Source organism: Leopardus geoffroyi, chromosome D1 (genome assembly GCF_018350155.1).
Source record: "Leopardus geoffroyi isolate Oge1 chromosome D1, O.geoffroyi_Oge1_pat1.0, whole genome shotgun sequence".
In the NCBI taxonomy this organism is placed as follows: domain Eukaryota; kingdom Metazoa; phylum Chordata; class Mammalia; order Carnivora; family Felidae; genus Leopardus; species Leopardus geoffroyi.
In genome coordinates, this window is record NC_059329.1 from 76,102,160 (window position 1) to 76,124,232 (window position 22,073).

The following is a 22,073-nucleotide window of genomic DNA, read 5'->3' on the forward strand; positions in this document are numbered from 1 at the left end:
TTAAAAAATTTTTTTTTAACATTTATTTATTTTTGAGACAGAGAGAGACAGAGCATGAACAGAGAAGGGTCAGAGAGAGGGTGCACAGAATCTGAAGCAGGCTCCAGGCTCTGAGCTGTCAGCACAAAGCCTGACGCGGGGCTCCAACTCACGGACCATGAGATCATGACCTGAGCCGAAGTCGGACGCTTAACCGAATGAGCCACCCAGGTGCCCCTCTTTTGACTCTTTTAACCTTCTTGTCTCACATCTTATTTGGTGCTGGGCCACGCTGTTCCTTTTTAAAACTCTCTCTCTTTTTTAATGCTTATTTATTTTAGAAAGAGAGATACAGAGAAGGAGCCAGTGGGTGAGGGGGACAGAGGATCTGAAGTGGTTCCCCACTGACAGCACAGAGCCTGCTGGAACTCAAGAACCATGAGATCATGACCTGAGCCGAAGTTGGATGCTCAACAGACAGCCACCCAGATGCCCCTAAAACTAGTGTCTCTTTTGCACTGGATTCTAATCTCCAAATCAACATGTCTCTGGAATAATCTCTATCCTTCCTTCTTTCCCTCCTTTCCACCATCCCTCCCTTCCTTCCCTCCCGCCTTCCTTCCTTTAGTCTCCCTTCCCTCCTTCCCCCTCTCCTCCCTCCCTCCCTCTCTCTCTCTCCTTTCCCTCTCCTTCACATTCTCTCTGCTTTTCCATTGTTCAGGTTGGTAAACATTGTCTAGGAGAGAAAAAGTTAAAAAAGGAAAATAAGTGGACTGTCAACCACACTTGTCAACAAATCCCTGATCTCACAGTGGTATGTTACTGATGACAAGGTCTCACCGGGGACACTTTAACAAAATCAGGGGAGAACTAATTTTTAAATAACTGCCCATACGCCTGGGTGGCGCAGTCGGTTAAGCGTCCGACTTCAGCCAGGTCACGATCTCGCAGTCCGTGAGTTCGAGCCCCGCATCGGGCTCTGGGCTGATGGCTCAGAGCCTGGAGCCTGTTTCTGATTCTGCGTCTCCCTCTCTCTCTGCCCCTCCCCCGTTCATGCTCTGTCTCTCTCTGTCCCAAAAATAAATAAACGTTGAAAAAAAAAAAATTTAAAAAATAAATAAAAAAATAAATAAATAAATAAATAAATAACTGCCCATATAAATGAGCCAAATTAAGCCTAAATCCACCTTGCTGCAGTAGTTTCTGTTTCATGAGTGTCTTCTGAAGCTCGATATTTTGAATGCTACAGCATTAACCATAAGGATCAAGTCTTAACATTCACAGATCCGTCTGATGAACTCAGCTTCTGACAAAGCTCAGCCCATGTCACTGTTTCCTTGGAGCTTCTTCTGACACCCTCTCTTCAATTAGAAGTAACAGCAGTGGGGGCACCAGGGTGCTTCAGTCAGTTAAGCATCAGACCGGCTCAGGTCATGATCTCACAGGTTTGCGGTTTTGAGTCCTGCGTCAGGCTCTGTGCTGGCATCTCGGGTTGGGATTCTGTATCTCCGTCTCTCTCTCTCTCTCTCTGTCTCTCTGCCCCTGCCCTGCTCATGCTCTACCTGCCTCTCTCTCTCTTTGTCTCTCTCTCTCTCTCTCTCAAACAAACAAATAATATTAAAAAACAAAGAAATAACAGCAGCCTCCTCTGTGCCTTTAGCTGTCCCAGTACATGTTGGATGATGATAATTTTAGTATGTCATTCTAGCTGCTTATTTATGTGTTTGTGAGTAGCCTGTCAGCAAGGAGGAGTTGTGGTTGTTCTCCTTTATTTTATTTTTTTTAATCTTTGTACCCCTAGCACAGGCCTGGGAGGAAATTATAATCACCACATGGCTCTCAGCCCTCAGCCTGCTGGATTGTAAATTCCGTGAGGACACCGAATGAAATATCTTGTTCGCTGCTGTATCCTCAGCAGCTAACATAGTGTCTGGGGAATATAGTAAAAGATCAAATGCTCAAAAAATAGTTTTGGAGTTCCTTCCTCATCAACACAAGGCTCTAGACTTCTGGAAACTGAAGCAAGGATCATATTTCGAACCTCTCAAATCTGCTCCATAATGATGTTGATAATAATGGAAATCCCTAATTATCTGTGTGATACTCTATAGTTCACAGAGCCTGGCTCTCTAACCTGTCCTGTTGGACCTATGGTACCAGTGCCTTTCAGAAATAGTAAGTCAAGGAAAATGTTGATGATCTCTTGGAGTTGTTGTTTTGCTAGACAGATCAATCAGTTGACAAGTACCTGCTGCCTGGGAGATAGCAGGTACATGAATATTCATCAAATGAAAAAATTAATGAAGTATTTACTGAGCATGGACTGAATATACAGCTCTGTGTTAGGGGTCCTGGGAAATATGTTTTTTAAAAAGTATAAGACACAGATTTTTGCAAAATAGGCAGAGGCAGCCCTCAGCAACCCTGTTTGTGCCCTGCCCGTCTGCCCAAAATGGCCCTACTGCCTTCATTCACCTGGATATCTGTGCTCTCTGTGGTTATAAGTCCTACTAGTTATAAGGAAAACAGATCCAATAGTCATTCACACTTTAGTGTAAATTAGTGGCAAAAACTCCCACCATAGGTTGAATTCTGCTTCTCAAGCATCCAGAGTAGGGCCAAGCACTGAGTAGACAATGTATCAATTTGTAGAATTTGATTGAAACAGGAGTGGAGGAAGAGGACCCCAAAGGAGGGTGTCATCAATGGAAGGATTTACAATATATACTAAGTTGGCAGGGTCTGCTTGCATTCTGTTAAGCCCTAAACAGTAACGCTTTCTTTGCCTAATCCACGCAAGACCCCATGCATTCCGCAGAACCATAAGAGATCAAATAAATGCCCTCTGTTACAAATCGTTGAGTTCGGGGAATGGTTTATTATGCAGCTTTATTGCAGCAATAGATGACACGGCGTTGCACAGGTACCTGGAGGGGCTTGCCGGGCTGGGGCAGGGAGGATGTGGATGAAGTAGGGGAAGCTACACAGGTGGCTCAGGGCTGCACCCGGCTTTAATCACAGCAGCGTACTTTTATCTACTTTACATACCAGGCTTTGAAGAAGGGTGTCCAAAGCAAAAGCATTCTCAAACCAACGTGCTATTTGATCTAACAATTTTTACAGATTGGAGCTGTTAGGGTTCTGTGAAAACTCCCGAGTTCTGAATTTTAGTCTCACTGGAAGTAAATGTGAATCCCAGAAATAAATACCACAGGGAAGGGGAAAACAGCCCTACCCATTGGACCTTTTCCGAGCCATTCCTCAGACACCCTTCATGTCACACAAATGAGACAAATGAGAATTTGGAACTTCGTTAGTTCCCTTCTTGGTACTCATCAGTGGTGCTGTCTGGCTGCCCATATCATGCTACCTTTCAGTCCCCGGGTGGTGGGGTAGGTGGCTTTTTCAGATGGCAAGCTCAGTTGTCTTTGGAAAATGCTTTAGTGTAGAAGCCCCTGTACTGGGCAATTGCCACTATTTGGCTGCCCAGCAATTAGTCCCACTACGTTTTAAAAATGCCTTTTGGGGCGCCTGGGTGGCGCAGTCGGTTAAGCGTCCGACTTCAGCCAGGTCACGATCTCGCGGTCCGTGAGTTCGAGCCCCGCGTCGGGCTCTGGGCTGATGGCTCAGAGCCTGGAGCCTGTTTCCGATTCTGTGTCTCCCTCTCTCTCTGCCCCTTCCCCATCCATGCTCTGTCTCTCTCTGTCCCCAAAAAAATAAATAAACGTTGAAAAAAAAATTAAAAAAATAAATAAATAAAAATGCCTTTTATTGAGATATAATTCATACACAAAAACTGCACGTATTTAACATATACAATTTGATGAGTTTAGACATATGTGATGGAACTAACACCACAATGAAGGTAATAAACGTAACCTTCACCTTCAAAAGGTTTTTTGTGTCCTCCTTTTTTCTTTTGTGTCCATCCTGGTAAGAACGCTTAATGCGAGATGCACCCATTTAATAAATCTTCAAGCGCACAATACCAGGCTAACTATAGGCACGATGTCATACAGCAGAACTTTAGAACTTATTTATCTTGTATAGCTCCTCACAACCACCATTCTACTCTGCTTTTATAAGTCTGACTGTTCATGTAAGTGGAATCCTAGGTATTTGTCTTTCTGAGATTGGCTTATTTCACCTCCAATGATGTCTTCCAGGTTAATCCATATTATTGCAAGTGGTAGGATTTCCTTCTTTTTTAAGGCGGAAGAGTATTTCATTGTGTGTATATGCCACATTTTTTTATCCATTCATTTGCTGATTGCAATTCTTTTGTATATATACCCGGAAGTAGAATTGCTAGATAATACGGTAATTTAATTTTTAATTATTTGAGGAATCTCTATACTGTTTTCCTTAGGAGTTGCACCATTTTGCATTCCCACCAACATTGTACAAGGGTTCCAATTTCCTCACATCCTCGCCCATGCTTATCTTTTTTTTTTTTTTTTTTTTTTAATAATAGCTCTCCTAAATGGTGTGAGGTGATATGTCATTGTGGTTTTGATTTGCATTTGCCTGATGTTAGTGATGTTGAGCACATATTCATGCATCAGTGGCCATTTCATATATTGTCTTTGGAGAAATGTCTATCCAAGTCCTTTACCCATGTATTAATCAGGTTACTTGGGGTTTTTTTGCTATTGAATTGTAGGTAGTCCCGCTTCTTATTTCCTTTCTGGATACTTCTCTTTTTTGTGTAGTCTTGGTAGGAGGTAGTAGCTAGTTCCTACCCCAGAAGTCCAAAGTGCTAGATTTCACAGACTTTGGCTTGACTGTTGGTGTGGCCGATCCTGATGCTTAACCTTCCAGGTATCTCATGCTTTCTTCATTGTCGCCAAGCCTGGTCCCTCAGCCTCCTGTCAATTCTGTGAGTACCTAGTGTCTCCTTAATGGACTTCTTTTTTCCCTAATATGGCCATAGTCTGTTTTCATTGTTGCAATAAAAAAATTTTAATGATATTCTCTGTAAGTTCACTTTCCATCTGCCTCTTCCTCTATAGATTCCCATGTGAAGAAAGTGGTGTATGTATTAAATGTTCGAAGGGACAGGCAAGAGACCTGAGCTCTTGTTTATAGAGTATCATGTATAAACATGAATCTCAGACCTCTTTCTCTCTGAGTACCTTTGGAATAAGAGTAAATGGACTTGTGCTTTACCAAGTAGTTAGCTTAGAGCCTTATAGTCATTAAAGGTTGTGACAGGAAAATCTGGAATAGACTATGTTCTTCCAGCCTTGCTCTTTCAGGGCTATCCAATGGTTCCCAGTATTTAGTATGCTTAAGAGTTACCTGAGGGGCGCCTGGGTGGCGCAGTCGGTTAAGCGTCCGACTTCAGCCAGGTCATGATCTCGCGGTCCGTGAGTTCAAGCCCCACGTCGGGCTCTGGGCTGATGGCTCGGAGCCTGGAGCCTGGAGCCTGTTTCCGATTCTGTGTCTCCCTCTCTTTCTGCCCCTCCCCCGTTCATGCTCTGTCTCTCTCTGTCCCAAAAATAAATAAACGTTGAAAAAAAAAATTAAAAAAAAAAAAAAAGAGTTACCTGAAATATTATTAAGACATAAACTTCATGGATACTCCCTCCCCACCCTACATCCCCAGATTCTACCTCAATAGGAGATTTTGATGAGGGTGACTTCGGGATCATACTCTGAAAAACGTGGGAAGCCCATCTGAAGATGAAACCATTACAGGAAGAAGGAGAAATCAGAGAAATTCAGAAAGACAGGTAGAGCCCTAATCAAGCTGTGCCTAAAGCTCAATCCATCTCTGGAGTTAAAATAATACATTCCTTGTATTATTTATGCCAACACTAAAATTGGTTTTCTGTTACTTACAACTGAAAGCATGCTAACTGATATGAAAATACTTTCATCTCATACATATGATTGGTTAATCACAACCACCCATGAAGACAGTTTTAGTTTTAGTCCTATTATCAGATGATGAAAACAGCTTTTTTAAGAAGCTGGAATCTTTGCTTACATCAAGCATAATTTGGAGCTAGATCCATGGAGATAGGTCTTCTAGAGGCTTAGGTGCCCTCTATTAAGGAAAATAGGATTTTTGCCCCTACTCATACTCATTTTGTGTTCCATCATCTTCCTGAAGTCTTTTCTTTTTTCTTTCTTTCTTTATTTATTTTTTATTATATGAAATTTATTATCAAATTGGTTTCCATACAACCCCCAGTGCTCATCCCAAAAGGTGCCCTCCTCAATACCCATCACCCACCCTCTCCTCCCTCCCACCCCCCATCAACCCTCAGTTTGTCCTGAAGTCTTTTCTAAAAACTGGGCCCACTCTGATATTCATTATGTGGCTACCAATTGGAAACAGATTCAGTGTTACATATAATTTAGTTGTTCTTATATAGTTTTATGTTTCAATATTTTTCTTTTTTTTTCTCCAACTCTATTGTGAGTTTCTCAAAGACCACATCTTGAATCCCTCACATTCCCTAGAAGATGCTCAACCTAGAAGATTGCTAGTTATTGGTTAACTGAATTAAAAGGACAGGTAAACCCACGGGTAGAATAAACTGGTTTATTCAAATGTGTAACTGAGTTCCAGTAGTTTCTGACACATAGTTTGTCCTCAGTAAATGTTTGCTGAATGAATGAATGAATGAATGAATATCAATTGAGCCTTTCTTTTATAATGAGACTCTACATCCGTGACATTGGAGAGTGGGCCTTTGAGTGAAATGCTGAAAAACTAACAGCAGGTTAATAGAAGGTCCCACTTTGTCTTCAAAGAATAATGCTTTGAGGGTGACAGCAATTTGAAGATTCTACGGGATGCTTTTAGCATCAGTGCTAGTAGCACTAACCATGAGATGTTTATAATACAACTTTCATATAATTTAAGACCAATATTTCTTCTTTGTTTTACAGTGCAGAGCAAGAACTGCATGACACTCAAGAAAAATTCCAGCATACGCAGACCACAGATTAGGATCCATATGGCAAAAAAGATTTAAAAATTAAGGAATCCAAGCACTCCCGAGGACCAAAGATAGGGATTTTAGATTGTATAATTTGTGCCTACCACATTTTAGTAATATTAATAATTACGAAATCTTATATGTTGCCTAAGTCATAAAAGTTCAAAAATCTGCCCAGAGGTTGGCATTTCAACATGACGTGTTTGACCCAAAAGCAATTATTTTAGACTAGAATACCTGATTCCATTTCCAGCTCTAACACTTACGTGGTATGGACAGACCTTAGGCAGTTCACAAACCTGAGACTTCTTTCCTCTTCTGTAAAAGGGAGATGACACTAAGACCCACTCTACCAAGTCATTGTGAGGGTCCAGTCATAGAATATAGAATGAGAAAGTACTTTATTAAATATATCATTTATGATGATTTGTGTGGCAAGGACAGAAAATCAATTTCAAAGTAGCTTAAATACAGAGGGAAGGTATTGGCTTTCATAACTGAAAAACCCTGAGATGGATTGGGCTCCACCTCTTTTCTCTATGCTTCTCTGCTCTGCTCTTCTGAGTATTTATCACTGGGTTGGCTTCATTCTTAGTTTTACAATGGCTTCCAGCAGTATGCTGGGCTATGGACTTTCTCATTCACATCCTGGGAGGAAAAGATGCTTCCTGTATCCTTCAAACAAACTTTTAGGTTTTCTTGGGATCGGACTAATCCTGAATAATGACAGAGGTCAGGATTATTCAGATTGCCCCGGAGCAATCAGGGCCAACCCTAAGACCAAAAGATGAGGTCAATACTACCAAAAGTACATAGATGCTAGAAAATGAGTAATGTTTTCCCAAAGGAAAGTTAGGAAATGGTGGGGGGGGGGGGGGGGAGAAAATAAATGCTGAGTGGGTACAAATCCTCACTCCACTGTATAAATGGCACAGCTTTATATTGTGATTGATATTAGTGTCATAGCTCAACTTAGTATACATCTGTGTATTTAATCTATATTCCAGTTTGGCTTCAAGATATTTAAGTGGTTTAACTCATGCTATTTCCTTCCTTACTTTTGTTGCCACTTCTCAAATTACTGGGAGTGTTCCCATAATGAGAGTCATATACACATTTGATTTGTAGCATATGGAAGAGCGTAGAAAACTGGAAAGCACAATGCAAATGACAGATATTTTCCCTGCTACTTTGCTTGTCAATATGGGCCTTTGACTTTGGGGATGCTGACTAGCATTTTAGGGCTGTGTGATTCTCTGGATGGTCAAATTCCTTGGAAGCTACATTTATTCATAAAGGATATGCTTTATAGGTTCCAAGAAGAAATCCCTCAACCCAGACCTTATTAGACAATCTAGCCTCAGGCTTTTCTTAAACAGGTGGCTCACTGGCTCTTCGTATAATAGTAGTAGTCATTTTGGTAACAGCTTAATTTGTGTAATTCTGACAGTTCATAGACTGCTTAAAAAGAGTCTAAGAGCAGTGGATGGATGTGGAACCTTTATAAAATTTAAGTCTAAGTGTCAGATCCCTGAGTGAGTGGTATGTCTAGTGTAGCTTGAGAACAATCATAACCAAAATTCCGAGTAGCATAATTATTTTTTTTTTTTAATTTTTTTTTCAACGTTTATTTATTTTTGGGACAGAGAGAGACAGAGCATGAACGGGGGAGGGGCAGAGAGAGAGGGAGACACAGAATCGGAAACAGGCTCCAGGCTCTGAGCCATCAGCCCAGAGCCTGACGCGGGGCTCGAACTCACGGACCGCGAGATCGTGACCTGGCTGAAGTCGGACGCTTAACCAACTGCGCCACCCAGGCGCCCCAGTAGCATAATTATTTAAGATATAAACCCTACATCTTTACTTATTTATAAACTTCCTAAATGGCTGCAGTTTTATAATTACTGTGTGTTGTCACATACCTTAGCCCATTTGATTCCCACAACCTCCTTTGAGATAGGTAAGGATTATTAGCTTTACTTTACAGATGAGGAAACTGAACTCCAGAAAGGATAAAGGATTTGCCGAAGATCAAATAGAAAGTGTCAGTGCACCTGAGTGACTCAGTTGGTTAAGCGTCTGACTTAGGCTCAGGTCATGATCTCACAATTCATGAGTTCAAGCCCCGCGTCGGGCTCTGTGCTGACAGCTCAGAGCCTGGAGGCTGCTTCAGATTCTGTGTCTCCCTCTCCCTGTGCCCCTCCCCTGCTCAAGCTCTGTTTCTCTCTCTCTCAAAAATAAATAAACATTAATAAGATACAATAAAATAAAATAAAATAAAATAAAATAAAATAAAATAAAAAGTGTCAAGTCCAGATCTTTTGATTCCAAGTTCAGTGTGCTTTCTACATGCATACCGGATTCACTCTGGACTCCAGGGAAGGACTTAAACATTTGTGTTAGTAAGCACATAGAATCAATTAGTAAGATAGGAATAGAATCTTGGGGAGTTTTACAAAGTCGGAAGACTCTCCACCTTAATCCAAAAGAGGCTGCAGGAAGAACTAAATGGCTTAAAAATTCCTCCAACTCTTAAATTCTGGAATTCTGGAATCCATAGTTCAAGGGTACATCTTCATTCCAAGAGCTTTGATTACATTGTCAGGAATGACTTACCCATATTAAAGCATCTGTTTCTGGCAGTTAGCATGTTTCGCTAACAATTAGGTTCACTTTTGAACCATGACCGCAGAATGAACTAATGTTCTCTGGCAGTCCATCTTATCCCAGGGAAAGAGTAATACCAACCAAATGAATTCATGTTGGCCCTGTCGGAAGTATGTGATCTCCTCCATGCAGTTCTAAGGGAAAGGGCTATCCAGCTTTAAATTGAAGAATTTGGTTGACAGATCAAGTCATTAATGTGGACACTAATCATAGTTATCCAAGTTTATAAGCATCACTCTCTTAGAATTAGACTAGGTTTGACTTAAATCACTAGTTTTCCTACAAAGAACATATTTTTGCTTTGTGTTGTATAGTCCTATCTACATAGTCCTTGCAACTCAGATAGTTGCAGTGTGCATTTCATTACAAAAGCACAATAAATTTAAGATATTGCTTTTGATATCCATTTCTGTACTCTATTGGAAAACTGAATGATGATTTTGTAATAAGGAGAGCTAATTAAAGCTGATGCTTTTAAGTTACAGGGGAGGGTGGTGAATCATGTCCAATCTAACATAGATGTGGGGAGATTGTGTTTTGTTGTATTAGCAAAGCAAGAACATTGCCCAAATTATGTCATCTTCAAATAAATGCTTGAGTTTTGGGTGTTTTATCTTCATAAGCATGTAAAATTATTTTAATACAACAAGCACATGTTTATCTTAAAACTTAATTACTATGTTTGCATTTCATTTCATTCATTTACATGTAGTTGCATTTGTACCAAAAAGGATATAAGGCAGGATGCTACATTTTAATTAAAAAGTAAGATTTTTTTAAATGCTTATAGGGAGAGTATTTCAGATCATCATCAACAACAACAAAACCCCCAAATACTAGCAGCTAACTTTGCACTCTTCCTTTTGTTTATGTACAAATTTGAAAATAAACTTAAGCCTTTCCACTTTTTAATTCCCAAATGAATTCTTGATTCAGCCTGAATTTGTCCAGGCCAGTAATGATAGTAGAAATCTCTCTGAACCTGCAGAATATTTACTGCTATTAAATATTAGACTCTCATGCAATAATCGCCAGGGGACAAGGGAGCTTCAGTGACTCCTGGTCATTGATGCTCCTTTCTTAAAACTCTCACCAACCAACATTTTTTTGCTGAGTGATTTATCCATAGCTCAGTAATTTATTGTGATTGACATCATGGCAGGATGGCTGTTGCATGCCCAGGTGAATTCTTTTTACCAACGAAGGCTTGGGAAAATAAGCACTAACATTATCGTTACTACTGTTATTAAATCAGATATTGGGATTTGACAAGAAAAATGGGATTATGAATTCTTGGCTTGCTTGGCTCTACTCAGAAACCTTTCTCTGTTGGTGGTGGTGGTGGTGGTGTTTTTAAGATTTTATTTTTAAGTAATCTCAACATGCACCATGGGGCTCAAACTCACGACCCTGAAATTAAGACTCGCATGTTCTACCGACTGAGCCAACCAGGTGCCCCTCATAAGCCTCTCTATAACAACATTTTAATATATAATAGGACCTTTTCATCGGCTGTGTCTCTGCAAGAACTCTAATTTCTATATTCAAATGAGTTATACTGATCTCCATAGTCATTACATGGTTTTTCAGCCTGAAAATGAATGTGGCAGGCCTAACATAATTACACTTTTCACCCAGGATGAGGATGAAAATGAACTGTCTGCTGTTGTAATCAGATTGTGTATTACTTGTTTTGTTCAGAAATGGTAAGTGTTGTGAAAATAAAATTTGGCGATAATAATAATCAGTCATGCTGCTGCTATATTGTCCCAAGCGCTTCTCATGCATTTAATCCTCCCAAGAATCCTGTGTCCCAAGGCATCCATTTTACAGAAAGTGTGTACCCTTTTATCAACTTTCCCCACTTCTCCCACTTCCCAGCCCCTGACAAACACCATCCCACTCTCTATTTCTAGGAGTTTGACTTTTTTCTTTCCTAATGGCCTGTTTGTCTAGAAGTCTTTGCAGTCAGCTCTGAGATATTTAGCACTGCACTGCCCTCTTGTGTTTTTGTCTGCATTTACAACATCAAGACAAGTAAATACCTCTCCCTGCCTCCCTCCCACCCAATCTTTCCTTTTGCACTTCAACCGTTGAGTTTGCCCTCTAGTTTTAAATTTAAATTGAGGTTTTAGAAGGCTCTTAGCAGATAATGGTGTCTTTGTCCACACTGAAATCCTGAATGCTTCCTCCCCTGCACTCAAGATTTTCTCCCCTTCATTGCTCTCTCTTAACAGTAAATTGCATAAAAGTGGTAAAAAGACCCAAAAATAGCCAGTTTCTCAGAGCTCAGATGTTTGAAAGGGAAACTGCAATATTGATTGAGCTAAGAAGTTGACTATGTTCTGACAATTCATTTTTATAATTACTCAATTATGAATTCCCGCTTATAAATAATTAATCAATGCTAAACAGATCTCCTGAGAGGAAACACATTTAACAAATGACCAAACTGATGAAAAACCCAACTGAAAGGAGTACTTAAAATGACCTAATAGGAAAAGAAAAGAAACAGAAATTCTTCAAAGTGACAAAAATGCGAAAAGATGTTAAAAAAAAACAAACCCAAAAAACAAAAAACCTCTCTCCCCAAAGTAAACCAAAACAACCAATTTTTGTAAAACCAATAACTGAGAAAAATAAGTCTTCTCACCAAACTATTATTTTGGCCAAATTGTCCTGTGACTCAATTCATTTCAACCTAATTGCTTTCTTCCAAATCAGATTTGTCTAAATTACTTCCAATTTGCATTTGGCCAAATCCTATGCTACCTTCACAAGTCAATCACTATAAGGAATTCAGTCATCAAAAGGAGATTTGTTTAAAACTTTTACCCAGCAATGGTATATATTCAATTTATGTCTTCCTTTATATATCTTGCTTGGTTTTTCAGCCTTTTCATAACCATACAGTTTGATCCTCACAAAAAGCTGAGAGATCATTCCTATTTTACACCTGAGGAAACTGAGGTTCAGTGAAGCTAAAGGATCAGCCTTAGCAAGGCTAGGATGAGACCCCAGATCTTTTAGGCTCTGTACTGGGGCCAATGGAACCTAGAACAGAGTTTAGGAACACTCACATTCAGTTCCAATGTACTAACCAGGCACTCGCAGGATCCTGCTGTGGAATCTGCAGGAAAGGATTTCCTTTTAAGGATAGAGTTGAAATATCTATGAGTCATTGTGTGTGTGTGTGTGTGTGTGTGTGTGCTCGTGCATGCATGTTTAGCTCCTACAATGTGACAATATAGAAGAAATAAACAAAAAGGGATTTTTGACCAATGTTGTCAAATGTGTAATGTTCTCAAATAATCTAGTCTCCAAGTTGCCCAATGTGGTCAAGGAAAGCTAACCCACATTTGTTCATTCATTCAGAAAACATTTATTTAGTACCTATATTGTGTCAGGCATCATCCTAGATGTTGGGGATACAACAGTGAGCAACACAAAGTCCTGCCTTCATAGACTGTTCATTCTAGTAAGGCAGTTACTAAATAGGAGAGCATAGTAGGTAGAGGGATAAATCTGGGGGCTCTGAAAGTGACCTTGACCCATACTCAGGGAAAGGAAAAGTCAGTAAAGGTTCTAGTGATGTGGAAATGTGCCTGTTACATGCAGCCTCAAATGACTGAAGCCGTGCTTTCTAAACATGTTGCACCAGCGCATATTTTTTGTCATTTCTGGGAATATCAATTTTGTAATAACAGTAGGACTAGAAATGGATTCAGATTTTGATTCTTCCATTTATTAGTTACATGACCTTAGGTAGGCTACTTAATGGTTTTTACTCTCAGTTTCATCTGTAAAATGAGAATAATATCTCTCTACCTATCTCATCTCTACCTCATAGAGCTCTGATGAGAATTAAAAGATATGTAGAGCGTTTTGCACAGAAACTGACACAAGTTTAAAAATTAATAAATATAGGGGGGCCTGGGTGGCTCAGTCGGTTAAGTGTCCGACTTCAGTTCAGGTCATGTTCTCGTGGTCTGTGAGTTCAAGCCCCGCGTTGGGCTCTGTGCTGACAGCTCAGAGCCTGGAGCCTGCTTTGGATTCTATGTCTTCTTCTCTCTCTGCCCTTCCCCTGATCATGCTCTGTCTCTCTCTTTCTCTTTCTCTCAAAAGTAAATAAACACTTAAAAATTAATAGATATAGCTGCCATATCAGTCAGGATTCTTTCAGTTGATCCACTTACTTGATTGAAACAAAAGGGAATTTATTCGCTTGCATAATTATATCAAAAAACGCCTTAGGACCTAATCTCTCCATCTGTGATTTCAGCTGGACTCCCAAGGATGGGTAATATCTGAATGTGAATAAATAGACACTGAGCTCTTAAACATGACATAGTTCCAAGCACAACACCCAATGAGGTAGGTACTGTAACCACCCCAGTTCACAAGTGACGAAAGGAGGGCCCAGAGAGGTTAATAGCTGAAAAGTGGAAGAACTAGGAATCGAACCCAGCTGTCTTACTGCAAGGCCTTTGTGCTTATCCCTTCCATACACTTCCTGTGAAGACATTTAATGATGAATAGATGAAGGGGATAAGGAGGGTTCCAAATAGCATTATGAAAATTTTGACTTGTGGGGGCGCCTGGGTGGCGCAGTCGGTTAAGCGTCCGACTTCAGCCAGGTCACGATCTCACGGTCCGTGAGTTCGAGCCCCGCGTCGGGCTCTGGGCTGATGGCTCAGAGCCTGGAGCCTGTTTCCGATTCTGTGTCTCCCTCTCTCTCTGCCCCTCCCCCGTTCATGCTCTGTCTCTCTCTGTCCCAAAAATGAATTAAAAAACGTTGAAAAAAAAATTAAAAAAAATAAATAAATAAAATTTTGACTTGTGAATTACTAATGGGTTCAGTGGAAAATCATGTGTTCACTTATTGCAGTACTGACAGCATCCAACCGGCAGGCACACAGAAAGCAGCTAATAGACGTTTGACAAATGAATTAATTCATCACCTGCAATCTCCTTTACTTCTGCATTCTCCAACACTGCTTACTTATTTTAGCTTTTTCATTTGTGAGCTACACACCTCGCCCAAAAGTATTAGCCAGTGAACTTAGGCACACAGTCGTTTCATTTTTTTAAAAAAATCAAAAGAACTAATAATAAGCATCCTTATACATACATAAAGATCAGAGAGCATTTTCTAACACTGAGGGTGGAGGGGGGGGTGGTCCCTGAACAAAAGTTTCTGCCTTCTGTGGCGCCCCCTGGTGCTTTGTGGTAGAAACTAATTGAGGCCGCTGACGCCGGCTGGAGCTGAGGAGGCATGAAACTGAACGTGGGTTTGTCTTCTGCATTGTACACACACAGCCTTACAGATCACACTTTTGTTTTCTTTCTCAGCACGCTACTCTACCAGTGCCTGTGCCAGTAATTGCAAAATATTATGCGACCTGGGTTTCGCCAGTCCCACTAGGCTGTGATGGACCTTATCAACTTGACTTTGCTTCCGCTCCTCTTCCTAGAGACTCACACAGCCTCTGAAAGGCATTTATAGGAAGTATGTGTCATGTGTGTTGTCTGGCAAGACTGTTCTCATTGGCCTCTCTCTCTCTTTCTGTCCCTTTTCCTCAGGCCAACAATCTGAATTCCCTGAGAGGTTAAAGCTGAGGGAAGTTCTCTTTGGAAGAAGACGCACCTGCTCTCCATTCATTTTCCCTTTACTTAAAGGGGCGCTCAGAGCAGCACTGCTTGTCCCTCGGTGAAGGCACTGAAGAACAGAGCTTGTTGTGTAGCTGCTAACAAAATGGGCCTTGTACCTCTTCAAGTCCTCCTGCACACCGGAGGACCCTTACACGCGAGTGCCGGAAAGGAACAGAGGTTCAGAAGTTAATGCAAGTAACAGGTCCCACGTTGCCTTGAATCAGGTGTCCTGCTTCAGCAGCAGGAAAATAGGCTCAGACCCTTAAGATTCTTAGACTTAAGCTGGAACCTGCATTATATTTCCATGTAACTGAATAATTAGTGATAAATATATTAAAATTATGAGTAATAGTGGCTGACTTCCATTTGGTGCTTAGTAAATTCTAAATACATTGCTAAGTACTCTGCATATAATCTCTCCCTTCGTTTTCACAAGTCCCCTATGAAGTAATGTTACACTTTACAGATAGGGAAAATGAGGTTTAGAGAGGTTACATGTGTGAGAGACACTATAACTTTGAGAGAATCCGTTTGATTTAGTTGTTCAAGCCAGAAGACTGCCCTTCCAATACTGGTGCTCCCTGCCACTTTTTAGCTGGGTGACTTTTGGTGAGCTGCTTAACCTCTCTGTGTCTCAGTTTCCTTATCTGTAAAAACAAAAATTCCTACTTCATAAGGATGTTGTAGGTATCGAATGAATTAATACATATAAAGTGATTAATGGTACTTGACATATAATTAGCATACACCTTTTTAAAAGGAGAGGTTAAGCTCAGGATGCTTCAGGTCCCTTATATCGTCTCCTTAAAGACTGTGTTTGTTCTCCTTATGGATATTATTAGGAAATGGATCCTAATAACATGTCCTGCCAGGGTAAATTTCTCCTTTGTGCAGCAGATTAATCTGAGGAGCTTTAAAAACTGTAGATCTTGGGGCGCCTGGGTGGCTCAGTCGGTTAAGCATCTGACTTTGGCTCAGGTCATGATCTCCCGGTTTGTGAGTTTGAGCCCTGCTTTGGGCTCTGTGCTAACAGTTCAGAGCCTGGAGCCTGTTTTGGATTCTGTGTCTCCCTCTCTCTCTGCCCCTCCCCTGCTCATGCTCTGTCTCTCTCTATCTCTCTCGCAAAAATAAACATTACAAAAAAACAACTATAGATCTTGATTCAGTAGGTGTAGGGCAAGGCCCGGACATATTCATTTTTCTGAAGCTTCAAGGGATGTTTCCGTATAGTCAGAATTGCAAGTCACGGTCATAGTACTTAGGTTTTTTTTTTTTTTTAACAAAGTTTACAAAGTTCTTCCTTGTAATAAGATGTTTATTCAGTGCTTGCTACATGCTACATACTAAGTGCTTTATTTGTTTTTTGTTTTTTTTTTTTTAGTGTTTATTTGAGAGAGAGAGAATGAGAATAAGAAGGGGAGGGGCAGAGAGACGGTGACAGAGGATCTGAAGCTGGCTCTGCGCTGATGTGAGGCTCAAACTCATGAACCATGAGACTATGACTTGAGCCAAAGTCCGACACTCAACCGACCGGGCCACCCAGATGCTCCACTAAGTGCTTTATTTGGATCGTCTCACTTAACCCCACCACAAAACCTCCATGATAGGTCATTATTATCATTCATGCTTTACAGATGGAAAAACCAAGGAATAGAAAGTCTAAGGAACTTGCTGAAAGTCACTTAGCTAGCTGGTGGCAGAGCCGGGATTTTAAACCAGGTGCACTGATGCCATGGCATACACACTTAACTACTAGCCTGTACTGCCCTCCCACGTCCTAACTTGAAATTTGCCATGAAGCTGCACAATAAACTGGTTTTGCCATTACCCACCCTGTCCCATTTATAGATGAGGAAACGACAACCAGAGACTTGACCAAATGTATACAGCCAGTCAGTGTCTATAAGCTGGGTGTCAGTGTATATACCAAGGATGATAGTTATTTTATAAACTTTTTCATATACATTACTTCCTCCTCTTTCCTGCAGTGATTTTCTGGCTCACACCTTCATGCCATAGATTATTCTGGCAAGGGCTTCAACCACAAGCCTTCTTCTGTCTTTATTCCTTTTCTGCAACTACTTCCGGCTTCATCTTCATCCACTAAATGTAGAGCTCATCAGGCAACTCTTTTTTAAGAAATTTAAAAATTTCCCCATTTTTACATGCTGTATGAAATGTATCAGCAGTAATAAGTACTAAAAAATGTACTAATAGTAATTAAAGTAATATGCCACTACCTTAAATTGAAGAAACGATTGAATATACAATGAAAAGAGATCAAGTTAGTAAATTTTGAAAATTAAATAGTAATTACACATGTTAATTTATCTTATGAGGTCTTCCCGTAATAGTCTGGACCCCACCTGCCTCTCCAGTGTCATCTCCCCCCCCCTCCCCCCCCCCCAGCCCCATGCTTTTGTCCTTCTATTTCAGCCGAATTGCTTTTTTGGCCCCTCAAAACCAGCCACACTTCCACCTACCTTCCCTCAACATAGATCACTGAGAGGACACACCCCAAAATGCTAGGGAATTTGAATAATCAACAAATACGGGACAATCAGCTAATTTAAGAGGCACTATGCTTTCATGGAAAAGATCCCAGAATTGCCGTAGATATTTTGTCATTGACTTGGATATCTAGGTTCTTGTCCTGATTAACTCTGATCTTAGATAAAATATTTAATAGATATGTGACTCAGTTCTTCCACCTCTAAAATGAAAAACAAATTAGCACGGAGGCAGGAAACATAGGCACGTATGCCAGCAGCTCTCAGCTTCCACAACTTTCAAAGGGGAAAAAAAAAAATCACTGTCAAGAACATCATAGATAAACTAAATCAGCTACCTAAGTTGTTGAATGCAATTAATGGTTACATTTGTCCTGTGATAGGGGAATATTACCAGATTTTCTTCTAAAACCTACCTCTACCAAAACCTACCCCTGCCTCTACCCCGCCTTTCTGGCCCAACCACATGTCTCAGTCATGCTGTATTTATTTATAGGTCTCCTTTGCAAAAAAAAAAAAAAAAAAAAAAAAAAATTATCCAGTATAGATATTTAAGTATAAATGGGATAACAAATGGAGAAGTATGGCCACTTTAGATGCCATTTAACATCCATGCTTCTTTCTTTTTGTAAGAGTGACCCCTACTTTCCTTGGGGGCTCTACCCCCTCCCCTACTCCCAGATGTGTGGAATGAGTTAGCCCCATCCAGGCTTCATTCCCTCAGTTACAGGGATGATCAGGATATAATCCGAATGAAGGAGACACAGCTTGGGACTTTGGCTTACAATTGTGCCCTTTTCTGCTAGACTTGAATCTGGGATGTTGCACTTGATGTCTTGAATGAGCCCGTCTCCTCATTTCTTCCCCCTGCTCTATGCCCTGAAGAAACCTGGTCTGCACAATATAAGTTCCCCTAACTTCTAGTTGAGTTCAGCCAATTAGAAGTACCAGCAAGAGATCAAAGGGAGGGAGAAGAGAGAGGTTGGGGTATTATTCCCCTGACTTCTCCTTGGTGGGGGTCTCTTCGACTGAAGATCACAGCTCCTATGAGACAGTCCTGTCTCAGTTTTGGTAACTTATCCCCTCCCCCACCTTTGATCTTTCAAACATCATCCATTTAGTACACTTACCCTAGATCCCACTTGAAGTGCCATTATCTTTCCTATCTTTGACCTGGGTAAAGGGCTGGAGCTGCTCACAACCTTCAGGTCATCTTGTGGCATATGAGAGAAGATCAACATGAAGGAGACCAGAGCCAAGGGAGCCAAAGGGACTGAATCCTGGCCCTGTTGGCCGGGGCCTGACTCCAGTTATGTCTGAAGCTGTCACACACACTAATTTTTCAGTTGCATGAGCCAGTCTATTTTCTTTTTTGTTTAAAACATTTTGAGTTGGTAGTTCAATTGCTTGAAATGGAAAGAGTGTTAATTAAGGTGTAACTAAAAATATAGCTCTAAAGTGAAGATGCGTGGATCCCCAATCCTAAAGCCCCTCCATGTGACCTAAATACAGAACTGCCTTCCCATTCCATCTCCATGAGGCCCAATCCTACAGAAGAACCTATTTTCAGATTTCTCTGAGATTCTGTCTCCCTTACACAATTTGTGTGTCCTTATAATATTCACCATCTTTACTCAAGTTTGCATGCGTGTGTCTCTGTTCTTTGGAGCAAAATGAACATAATAAAATGGTTCCCATTTTACAGATAACAAAATGGAGGCCAAGATAAATGAAGAAACTTCACTGAAGTTAAAGGTGGATATCAAACCTGGACTTAGCAGGTAGGTCTTCTGGCCCGAGATTTTTCTGTGTTCCTTTTTCCCTCCCTCCCTTATGCCTTTCTTTTCCTATTTGCCATAATCATTTGTTACCCTATTGCCCTAGTAGCCTAGGACATGTCACATTACTGCAGGGCCTTGATGCTAGCCAGCTGTCAGAGAAGACAAGTCATGGGTTTGTCTTTCTCTGAGTTTCCATTTCTTGTGTGTATACTCATTTGGCATTTAGCATGTGCTACCCTATGAAAGTTTGGGGATGCTTGATAAGGTTTACATGTACTTCTATTTAGCTCCCGAAGTATTCATGACTTGCCGCCTCAGGTGAGAGTAAATTTATCTGGTATCTGATTCATCTTGGAAAAATCCATAGTGCCTAGCACAGTATTTACCTCACATTAAATAATCAGTAAATATCCATTGATAAGATTGACTAAAAGGATTTTATATAAGGCAAATGCTGGCTAAGCTGCTGAAACAAAATTATGGTAGTTCTAACATGACTTTAGTGTACTTCTCTCCCATTGCCCACAGATGGGCAGGCAGTCCAGGGTAGGTAAGTGTCTCTGTTCTTTGAAGTCATCCAGGGACTCGGGTTCTAACTTCTTGCTCTGCCATCTCCTAGGGTATTTTTCTTCCCAGGACCAGAGCTGGCCCACTAGTACCACATTCACATTCTGGCCTAGTGATAGGAGGAAAGGGAAAATGAAGGGAAAGCAGGTAACTTCCTTATTAAAATCTGATTCAAATATGTACATATTATCTCTGCTTGAGGTTCATTGGCTAAAACATTGTCACATGGTCATATTGTCTTGCAAGTAATACCAGGACATATAGAATCTGAATGGACAGCCATGTGGTCAGATATAACTTAGAGCCCTATTGCTCAAAGAAAGACAAGGGGCCCTTTGATCATTCAACATCCACTAAATGACTAAAATTAAAAAGTTCAATGATACCAAGTGGGTAGGAGAAGAAAATGGTATGTGAACCTTAGCAAACGCTTTGGTCCTTCCTCTTGTAGGTATTTACCTATAAGTTATGAAAACATATTCCCACAAAATGACTGGTACAAGAGTGCTCATACAAGTCTTATTCATAAGAGCCCAAACCAGGAAACAAACCAAATGTCCACCCACAGGAGAATGATGGAACATGTTGTGGGATATTCATGCAATGGAATGCCACTCAGCAACAGAGGAACAACGTACTGATACAAATCTAAATTTAAATTTCTTTAAATTTCTTTAAAATCAGGAGGAAAAAATGAACTTTCAGGCTGAAGAAAACATTTTATTAATATATAATATGGATATGTTTGTTTTTATAATAACCCAGTTATAAAATATAATTTTTTAACTTCATTTTTTATGAAGAAAGGGGCCCATGAAGTCCCAAGGGCCCACGGAGGTCATAATGCAGCCCTACAAACAACAGGGATGAGTCTTTTTTTTTTTTTTTTTTTAATTTTTTTTTTCAATGTTTATTTATTTTTGGGACAGAGAGAGACAGAGCATGAACGGGGGAGGGGCAGAGAGAGAGGGAGACACAGAATCGGAAACAGGCTCCAGGCTCTGAGCCATCAGCCCAGAGCCCGACGCGGGGCTCGAACTCACGGACCGCGAGATCATGACCTGGCTGAAGTCGGACGCTTAACCGACTGCGCCACCCAGGCGAGTCTTAAGAACATTATGTTGAGCAGAAAAACTTGGGGCACAAAAGAGTATATGCTGTATGGTTTTATTTAATGAAGTTCTGTAACAGCCAAAGTAATCTGTATCAACAGAGGTCAGAAAATGGTTGCTTCTGGGATGGGGAGGGATTGCCTAGAAAGAAGAATGAAGGTGCTTTCCAGGTTGACAGAAATGTTCTATATCTTGTTTTGGGTGGGTTACCTAGGTGTATATATAATTGTCTAAAATCATGGAACTGAACCTTTAGGACCTGTGCCTTTTATTGTATAGCAATTATGCCACAACTAAAAACAAGAAAGGGGAGAATGGACATTCGGGACAATTAATCTCTGCAAGAGATATGATGAATAAATTCTTGAGACAGTGCTAGTTGACAAGATTTTAAATTGCATTTTAGTGGAAAAGCTTTAGGAGCCCAAAGGGAAGGGTGCAAACACTGTGACAGGTCAGTGGGGAACAAATCACTCTGCTTTGTATCATTCAAGGTTTTTTATTGCAAGCAAGAGAAGTAGCTCTGGCTAGCTGAAGCAGAAAACGAAATTACAGGAAGAATAGCAAACTATAAAGAACAGGCTCTGTAAACAGGCAGGAATTAAGGAGGCAAAACACGGAAAGGATCACACCATCAGCTCTCTGACAGATCAGAGGATGATGCCCTTATCCTATGGCTGGTTCGCCCAGTCGAACCCTATCTGAGGCTTCCACTGCATCTATTTATCACTCCCCCAGAAGTGAAAACCTGGATGGCAGTGTCTGATGAGCTGAGCCTAGATCTCACCTATATATAACAATTCACAAGGAGTTGGGCGAGGGAACACATGGTTCACTTGGCTTCTAGAGGGG

At 40.7% G+C, this 22,073-nt stretch overlaps 1 long non-coding RNA gene across 3 annotated transcripts in view; it reads left to right on the forward strand.

Annotated features, from left to right (window-relative positions):
• LOC123601485 overlaps positions 1-16,154 on the forward strand; it is a 40,916-nt gene extending 24,762 nt beyond the window's left edge. For all 3 annotated transcript variants that reach the window (XR_006714132.1, XR_006714131.1, XR_006714133.1), the window contains exons 4-5: positions 13,882-13,973; positions 15,183-16,154. This is a non-coding gene — a long non-coding RNA (uncharacterized LOC123601485). The remainder of the gene's footprint in view (positions 1-13,881; positions 13,974-15,182) is intronic.
• Positions 16,155-22,073: the final 5,919 nt, after the last annotated feature.